Genomic DNA, 10,681 nt, shown 5'->3' with positions numbered 1-10,681 from the left:
TTAGGAACCAGTAGCCTGCATTTTGAAAGTCTACCTCAAATATCTTGTGCTGTCTTTCCTTCTATTTCCTTATACATCATTTTTATTTCTATTTGAATCACAAAAATAGCCTCCTAACCATTCTCTTCACTTTCAGTATTTCTGCTTTAATCCAACTCTCTTGCTGTAGGCAGAATGATCTTAATAAACACTAACTGTATTATGTATTCAAAACTTTCAAGGACTATTCTTCAAATAAGAATTAAGACCAAATTTCTTGCTGACTTCAAGACCTGATATAAGTTGATCCAAATCTATTTTTCAAGGACTACTTCTCCCTTGATATTTAATCATTTTTAATCAGGATGCTGACCTTCCCAAAATTCTTTAATTCTTGTTAATTTGACCACTTTGCCTCTCATCTCACCCCAGGTGATGAATTCCTCCTACACAGCTTTCCAACTAGAGAGGGAACGTTTTTAATAAACCTTGAACAGAATGCACATTTGATGACTGTTTATGGAATTGATTTGAAACCTGCTCTCCATATTCATGTAAGAAACTCCTGATAAAAATACCACCCTCTACTTGAATATTTTAAAAATAATTTATTGCTATATGAGGCAATTCATTATAAACATTTTAAAAAATTTAACTTGAATTTGTCTTCATGAAACTTTCTGCTGAAAATTCTGCTTAAATTGGAGTGTTTTTAAATGTTCTATGTTAAATTTCACTGGTAATAAGGTTCCTTATTTATTTTCCGTTTATCCAATGATAGTTTTAAAAACTATACAACTAGATGTATGCCCCTCAAAAACTCATTACGGTATACAGACCATATGTGCACAGTTTTCATTTTAACATATGGAGGACAGGGGGAAAATCATGCTGATGTCAAAACACGCGGCAACTTCTGCTACTCTACATCCTGTGAAGTCCATCATGTTTTATTAGTTTCTTTCTCATAGAGAGCCTAGTTACATACCCAAAGACATTCTAATTATCAGTAATGGGAGCTACTTAGCTGTATGGTATCAAAGTAAAGAACTTCAAGAACTTAGCATATTTGCCCAAAACCACCACTAGAGTCACTGTTGAAATTGCTGTACTCAGTCATTTCTTCATTCAACAAATATTCACTGAATATCTATTGATGTCTTAGAGAAACATGAACAAAATGATATAGCAATAAGTACCATTCAATTCAATTAAAAAACATGTATTAAACTTCTACTCTATATAAGACAGTTGACTTTATTACAAAGATACCACTCTTGTCTTCATGGCTATTATCACATATTAGGAATGCCAAATATATAAGTTATTATAACAACTAGGATTGCCTAATGTAAAAAGAGATATAGTATTCATTCAATAATGCCAGAGTGAGACCACAATTGTACTAAAGTCCCACATAAGGTGGATATAAAGAGTTCACCCATTCTGCTAGCTAGCTACTCCATAGTCAATCCATAGCCGAATTATGAAATATATCCTTTCAGATTCTAAGAATACCTGCTACTGGTTTCAGGTACTCTTAAGTAAATTTAAAAAGTAATGTTGAAAACTATCCCACAGGATAGAACAAAATATGAGCCTATCTAAATACTTTATTAAATTTATCACCAACACTGTTATTTTATTCTTTAAAAAAAATACAAAAACATTATCTATGAACATAGACAGTGATTCTCTATGATATGTAAATGCAAATCAACTTTTAACTAATGGCTCTATGTTGGGAAACCCCAGTTATTTTTTTAATATCCCAGCCCTTTTCTTATTTTATATTAATATCCATCCCATACACGTCATCCGATGAGATTGTTTACTTTATTATTACACAAACTTATAGGTCATCCCCACGTCTGCCCTTCTGTAAGATGTCCCCTCACTAAGGTTGACTTCTGTAAATCTGACTCATTATTTTCGGGACAGTTCATGGTGTCTCTCTTGAATCTAGCCCTTCCTAGCTGTTTCAACACTCACCTATTTTTCTCTCCTTAAACTAGAAGAGCACTTGTAGTTTGGAAAAAANCTAGATTGAATAACAAAACGACAGCAACTTGTCTGTTCCCCTTCCCCCAATTCCCCAGCACTGTTCCTATCCCCCCAATTCCCCAATAAAAAAAAAATCTTAAAAAAATTATATATATATATATATATATATAACATTAATTTTATGTATATTAAAGGCAATTCATAATATTTTTCAATTTTCATACTGCAAACTAATGGTGATCTTTTTAAATTTATTTTTATTAAAGTATAGTTGACATACATTATATTAGTTTCAGGTGTACAACATAGTGATATGACATTTATGTACCTTAAATGTGATCTAATGGTAACATTTTTTTAATGAAAAGAAATATTTCAACTGTCCCCATAAATAATAAAGGATACACTGTTAATAAGAATTTAGGAGATCATTAGTTGCCAGGCTAGGGCAATAGAATAAAAATTATTTGAAAAGGAAATTTTTCATAGAAAGTCAATTAGATCAGAAGTTACACATGAAGCTTGTGTGTGTGTGTGTGTGTGTGTGTGTTTAGACCATAGACATTAGCATGTTTACATCATAAACAAACAAGAACAACAACAAAAAACTAAGTGGGAAATCTAGATTTCACATTAACATGGACCAAACTCAAGTGAACAATCACTCAGCTTATGTGATGCACTCTGGTTTCTGTCCTTTTCCTTCCCGTTCCATCTTGCCTACCTATTGGACAGAAACACAGCCAAGTTCGATTCATCACTGCTACACACAACTTCCGTGAGATGCTGCCACTGGCACCCACTCCCTCCATCTGGCCTTAGTCTGAGCATGGATTCTTCCACAACTGTTGCCAGTCTGTTGCCATAGCAGCAGTTAAGCGAGCTATGGCAGGATGGAAATAGAAGGAAAGCACACTCCATTTCCATGCTTCCTACTTGAGGTTTTGAAGTGGTTCAAAGGTCCCACTAAAAATGTGATGGAAAACAAGAGTTTCACAAAAGATATGCACGATAGAGAAACACCTTTTCCAAAAGGAAATAAGCATGTCAGCTCCACAGACTGAGAATTAAGGATCAGCCTCTGGTGGCTGGAAGGAGACACACAGATTATACGATGGTGGGGTGAAAGTATCAAGGTGGGTGTTTAGGTCTTTATTGACGGAAGGGTAGAAAGACAAGCTATCAGCAAGCATTAGATCAATGCTTGGAAATTCCTTTCTAACTAAAAATCATGCACTGGTTCCTCAAATTGTCACATCAATATTTGAATAAATACAAAGGCAAGCATTTTCTAGCTACTATGTTATAATTTCATGTTAAAAATCATTACCAATATTTAATTCCTGATTTTAAAAAACACAGAAAAAAACATACAGTATACTATCATGTTTTCAGAGAAATATATCCTATCAGAATTTCGCCAAAAACAGTTTAATTTTATAAATTCTGAGGGTTATTGAGTGTATATACAAACATTGTATACAGAAAGGCAAAAAATCATGAGCCAAAGCACTGAAAACAAAAAAGACACTAGAAATCAATGAATTCTAATCTTAGCGTTAAAAAAGCCTACTGCGAAAGCTTTTGGCAAGTAGGAATATTACTAACCCTTATGGTTCATGTGATGATCACTGAGTTGGAAATGTGTCATAAAAGGTCATCTTGTCTTTCTCCTCCCTCCAAGTAGGACTACAGAAAAATCCCAGACAAAGGCAGCCGTGTCCTACTTTTGAAAGCCACAGGGAGCCCGATTATGCCACCTGTCTTACAATCAAATTATTCCCCATGTTCACAATTTTCACCTTTCTGTAATTTAAATAACAGAAGATGGATGGCCCAACTTTTCCTCAAATACTCAGCACTACCGCTGTTTCTATAATCAAATGTTGTACATTGTCTTTTCTGAAAAAATAAGAAAAAGGAAGATAAGGGGCAGGTTGTACCAACAATCACAGCACTGAAAAGCTTCCAAACCAAGGGCAGCCTCAGTGAAAACACTGACATTTTTACGCATTCTCATTAAAGGTCAGACTTCTTTACACCGCATATCTGCTATTTACCATTAATCAATAATACAACTTTACTAATGAAAGTAAGGGTGGTTATAATAAAAAAAATGGGTAAATTTGAGACATTCAGAGACTACAAGTGGGCTGTTTTGCAGAAACTAACAGATAAAAGCACAAAGCCAGTCCACAAGGCCAAGGGTTTTGTTTCCTGATTGAAGCCTTTCAAAAGTCAAAACAGCTACGGCTAGTGAACAAATGGTTTTTATCATCATCTAATTTGCTATAATTTTATTTGAGTGTTTAGCCTGCTTTCTAAAAATATCGCTAATATATTTTGTCAATCCTGCAAATATTTATTACATGCCCACCCTGCCCAAGGCACGTTTTCCTTACTTTCAGGTCTTAAAACATGATCAACACACAACATGATCAACACACAACATGCTCCTTCTTTGAGCCTTACAATTATTACTATTAATATGAGTATTTAATATGTCCTCAGCACTATGTCATTGTCTGCTAAATTGATCTTTTACATATGAGGGCACTTCCATCCAAACCAGAATAGAGATTACCACACAATAAATGTTATGTCCCAGAGGGGAAAGTAATCCAAGGGATTTGGTAGTTCAGGGAGGGAGACACATGGAGGCTATTTGGGCTATGGGGTACGAGCATATCACGTTATTAAACTTCCAAATTCAACTGCACATGCTCACCGGCTGGGGAAGAGAGATAAAGAATGTGAAGGAAGGGAAAGAGAGAGGGAGGAAGGGAGAGAGGGAGGGAGGGGAAAAGGGAGGGAGGAAAAAAGGAAGAGAGAAAGAAAGCAAACAAGCATTGGAAGAGTTTAGAAGATTCCAGTCATTGCCACACTCCAGGCCTGTATGCTGCAGTGTGAGCAAGAACTGCACTCATAAATAAATACTCAGGTTACTTCTCAGTTTGTATGTGCCTCTCACAGAAGGGGCATCTCAGTGCGCCAAGTGTGTTTAAAGATAAGACTTAGTCTAATATGGCCCTCAGATGCAAGTCAATTATTTCAACTTGTGTTCAACTAAAATAAAATGACATATTCTAATTTGAGCGCAAAAATTGGTTGTGTTAGAGCTATTGACAGATATTATCCATGCTGCTGTTATGAGCATTTTCAAGTTTGATTTTTCACTATAATGAGATACAATCTGGAATCTAAAATGGATGATCTTTGCAAGGCCTGCTGTTGTGCACAGTAATTATTCTTCAGACCTCAACATGACCTGGTTAAAACAATATCCAGGCCATACAGGAAAGATGTATTTTAATTCTAAAATCATCAGGAAAACTTCTGATCATTACTGAGCTTCCCTGCCACCTAGATAAGGAAAGGGAGTTCCCCGGATAGTTGAGTAAATACTAACATTATAATAACTTCTTTCAAATGGAATGTCACCCATTGTAAATTAATAAAATTGAATGATACTAACATCCTGTGCCTGCCAGAATTTTGGTAGATAAAAACAATGCTTAAATGACAATACATAACCATTTGCAGGAGCTTGGGTCTACTACATGAATGACATGACTTAATATTGAGATTGAACTTCTACAGTAGGTGCTTCGGGAGCACAGATGAAGGAATGACTCAGACTTCCAGGAGAAATCTGGGAAGATGTCCCTGCAGAGGTAATGCTTCAGCTGAGTCTCAACAATTAGGACGTTTTCATGCAGAGAATTGAAAGCGAAGGGCATTTCAAGTAGAAACATGTATTCAAACATGACATAAGAATGGAATTGTGNTTTTTTTTTAATTTTACAGAGCACAAAATAATTTTCAATATAACTAAAACTCAGATGATTTTAATAACATTCTAGCATCTAGCTATCCATAGATGAGATTGCTTTACTCAGTTTTAATTATCCCTAAAATTTTAAAAGACTATAAACTATGACTTTGAAATTCCATTCAACTGTATTTTTCTATCTCGCCTAATAGTCACACAGCGTAAAGCCTTGATCTTATTCCATTATTTTAAAGTATAGAAATTTACTTTAACAGTCTTTCTAATTTGATTCTCCTAAATTATTACAAAAGTCATCTATTCAGAACTATGTTTGCTTTTGGTACCTTCTGTCTCATTTTAGGTCCCATATTTAAACTTAATGTATAAATAATTAAATATCTGTGACACGTTTAACAAGTTATAGAAATTATCTTAAAAATCTTTGGCCAAAATCTCCCCTTTCTTAAAAATGAATGTTAGATTTACTAATTTGAATTAAATCACACACTGCTTTTTCAAACCAGTGCATAATGAATCATAGATCAACAGAGATCTCAAAGTACAAGCATTAATCAGTGCTAGTTTTCTACTACCATGATTAGAAAGAAATGTAATTTGATGGGATAATTAATTTTGCTTACATTGCCAGCAGTTTTACCCAGAAGATTCTTTGACTTAGGAGAAATTCTTATAATATGAGTCTGTTTTCATTAACAAGCTGTAAAGAAAATTTAAAAGTACAAGCTCTTATTATCCTAACCTTGATTAAAGTTCCCTGTTTCCTAACTTAAAAAAAAAACAAAAAAACATATAAAGTATAATAGTTTTTCATAGGAAATTCAACATGGAGAAAAAAAACTGGCCTTGTCTGCAATGAATATACAAAAAATCGGGCAGTATTTTATTTTGCTTCTAATTTAGAGACAGTTAAACATCTGCCTCGAGTAATTGTAATGATGATGATGAGCATAAAGAAGAAAGTATTATTTTGCATAGGAGTCAATATAAGTCCTGTACAAACTCAATCGCTTCTTTAAATCTTATTTTCAATATGGTCAGGATAAATATTAACAAGTACATAAAAAGTAAATTATGTTTAAAAAAATCATTATGAAGGCCCCCAAACCAAGTTCAAATGCAAATGAAAAATATGAAGATGATAGAGGGTAACTCATTTGCCCAAGGCCACAGAACTGATCACCTGAGCAAAGTAGGGTTTAAAGTCCATGCTGCTGTGCTCTGTTCCTAGATGCTCTATAATTTTAGTCTTGGTCTTCTTGTTGGCTAGCTTTGCAGTGACTCAAGGAATTTACTATCAAATATCAGATTCTAATTCCCAGTTTTCAGCAACCATTTCTCCCACTGTTGTAGTCACTTAAGCCCCTCCTTCTGACTTGACCTGAACTGAATTTCAAGATGGTAGCTTACCTTGAACAGGGCGGACAAAGGAGCTTTGGCTAAATTCTCAAGAATATAGCAATAAGTGAATACTATTTATCTGACATTGACCACGAGTCCCAGGGTCTGTAATGGGCCTTTAGTCTCCATGCACTGCGTCAACCTTTTCATCCTGATAATCTGTCTGTTGTCTTCTAGGTCCTTGACTCCATCTTTTTCTTGCCTGTTCCCATCCCACTAATCCTTCTGTTCAAAGGCTAGACTCCTGTTCATTTAGCCAGGGCTGGTGACCCTGGCTTTGCCAACCAGCTCTTCTGTAGATAATCATCTGTTTGGATTCCTTGATCTTAGACAAATCCTCTCTCCTAGAGCTATCCCTTGTGTTGGTTCTTCCATTGCCCCTATCTTTCAGATATCATGATTCATCTAATGGACTAGATATCTTCCTACCTGGGGCCCAGAGCTGGGGATTTTGTGCCAGTGTTTCCTGGGCTGCCATTCCACACAAGCCTTGCTTCCTCGTTCCTTATCCTCTTATTGTTGGACTGGTTTTAGGTTCGTGCCTGCTCCAAGCAAAGCTGTTATGCTCAGTCACATAGCTTTCTAATATATTATCATATTTAATCATCCTACCCTGTACTATTAGTGCTATTTCCTCCAAATTCTAGAGCACAGAAGGAAAGCTAAGTAAAATGACTAAGGCCCATCTTGAGTTTCATCTCTTTGCCAAAGTATTCCTTCCTGCCCACCACACACCAACACACACACACACACACACGCACACACATTCACATCTTATTATACACAGATTGAGACATCCTTTGGGACCAGGAAATTCCTTTACATTATTATCTCTTTTCATATTTATCTCCCTGAAAAGAATGTAAAAAGACTGAAGGTGGAGACCATGTCACATTAATTTTTATATTTTCATTGCATGACATGTACTACACATTAAATAAAAGTTTAGTAGCTGAAATTACCGAAAGCGACCTGACCCATAGTGGTATAGATGAAATCTAAACCACATACTACATTTGATTCCAGAGTCAGGGCTGATTGTTTTTTAATCCAAGGATATACTGTAATCCTAGAAATAGAATACATTTAAATTAAAAATAAAATCAATAAGTTTGCTTTAGTTTCATTTATTTCTTTACCAATACGTAGGTGGATTATTCTGATGTTTTATTCTTGTAAATACGGGGTCAAATATATGGTGATGGAAGGAGAATTGACTCTGGGTGGTGAACACACAATGTGATATATAGATGATGTATTACACAAGCGTACACTTGAAACCTATGTAACTTGACTAACCATTGTCACCCCAATAAACTTCAATTAAAAAAAAATGAATAAGTTTAAGAGGAGAAAAAAGCAGGCATATTGTTTTCATTTTATCAATGTGGAATCCAAATCTTAGAGTGGTTAAGTAGCCTTCCAAAAACTCGTACTGCTTAATAAATTTGAAAAATAATCAAAAATCTCCAGAAGGAGGAAGTAGAAAGACACTAAAGAAAACATTGTCTCTTTTAAAATTTTGCTTTAGGGCCTACACCACCTTCAAAATCTATGAAGTATGACAAGACAATTCTCCGAAAATGTCTTTGCTTGTAATTCTGAGTCTCAGTGGTAAGAAAAATACACACCACATCATTAAAATTGAAAACATAGGTTCTGAAGGCAAATCTAATCGGCGTGGCATATAAAGATCACAGATATGATTACAAAAGTAAAGACGAGCAAAATTTAGTACAGGTGCTATGAGCTTTATGGAAAGTTTAATATAGACAAACAGGGCAAGAAATGTCTTATTCTTAAATGAATTCAAGCACAAAGACTGAGGTATGCTTTTCAGTTTTCAAATAAAAACATCATTTATAGACAATAGTCTATTATTCTCTTCTTCGTTCCAGTTTAACTAAATGCTTCTTCAAGTTCCCAAGATCTTTTCTTCACTCAGCATAAAGGAAAAAACCAAGTTCATCATGATGCATTAATACATCCCTTTTCAGTTCACTGAAATCAGGGACTTCTTTCCCAAACATTTCCATCTTTTACTACACAGTTACTCTAAAGAAAGCAGAGCGCATTGTAGCATCCAACTAAAAACACAAACATTATTTTTTACTTTACTCTTTCAATATGAGCTAATTAGTCACTAATTAGGTAGATGATGAATAATGAGGGCAAACCAGAGCCCAGATAAAGTCAATTTTCATGATTTCATTAGACCATTGAGAGATGGGGGCAAATACAAAGATCTCTGTGGAGGTTTATTCTAACGGGGAGGCTGCCCAATGTATTTTATTTGAGACACAGGCTTCTGTTTACCTAAAATGTGTCAAAATAATGAAAGAGATACTGTATAGCTTGGAGGGAGGGAGCAAGTAATTAATGAGGACTGTGGAAAAATCCAGAAATGAGGGGTGTATTGAAATCAAGTCATTTTGATCAGATCCAAATGCTATCTTGGGCAGGACACCAAATTAAATAGACAAAATCAAAAGTACTCATTTGATATAAACATTTTATCATAAGGTAAGCTCCCAAGGAAATCTAGTAGTCTCCACAGTTGCCAAATCACTTTTTATGTTTTATTCTGAAGACTCAGTTTGCAATTTTACAACTCTATTAATTACAACTAACCAATTACAAATATATATTTTTTAATTGGGGTAATCTTTAATACTTTCTATAAATTTGGTAAATCTTCCCGAATCAAGGTGATAAATGATAGATGTGACTATTTTTATACATTCTTTAAAAAAAAAGAATATGTAGAGTGTGGTAAGGTAAATTCATGGAATTTTTTTTGTCTCTCACATTCTTACACTTTTTATTATCTGTGCTGTTACTTCTATTATACAAGCAGATATAATAATAAAGATGAACGGAGACAAGGATGCTGCAGACAAAGCAACGTTGACCTAGAAGTCACAGTCTATGGGTTGAGTTTGGCCTCCAGTATTTACTGAATACATAACCTCAAGGTAAGGCTTACACCTCTCAGCTCCCTATTATGAATATGAAAAAAAAATCAGTTTCCACTCCTAAATCACTGGCTTAACTCATGATTGAAAATACTTGTAAAACACAGCACTAAATACAATGGAAAAAAAAATCAACACAAGCCTGCTTCAAGTCACTATGTTACTTAAAAGAAGCAAAAACCAAAAACCAAACCTTACTTTCACAATAAGCTTATAACGTACAGTTACATTTTAAATATAGCATTTTATGGCTTCATGGGGAATGACTGTGTTCTACAGTTAACGTTCTAAGTGCTTTGGGGCATTTTTAGAAGACTTAAAAGGAAAAAAAATAAGTTTATATTTATTTGAAAGAACAAGTAAACATTTCTGAGTAAAGAAGAGGTAATTTCTAGCTGAAAGGAGTGGTATTTTTAATTTTACCCAATTGTCCTTCAATTAGTGACGGAATGTTAACTTAATTTTTTTTAAAATGTTACTTTTTGGAGTGGCAAAACTATCGGCATCATGTAATTCATAAGGGCTATATGCA

This window comes from Hipposideros armiger, unplaced genomic scaffold (genome assembly GCF_001890085.2).
Source record: "Hipposideros armiger isolate ML-2016 unplaced genomic scaffold, ASM189008v1 scaffold_351, whole genome shotgun sequence".
In the NCBI taxonomy this organism is placed as follows: domain Eukaryota; kingdom Metazoa; phylum Chordata; class Mammalia; order Chiroptera; family Hipposideridae; genus Hipposideros; species Hipposideros armiger.
Note: the sequence above shows the minus strand (reverse complement) of the source record.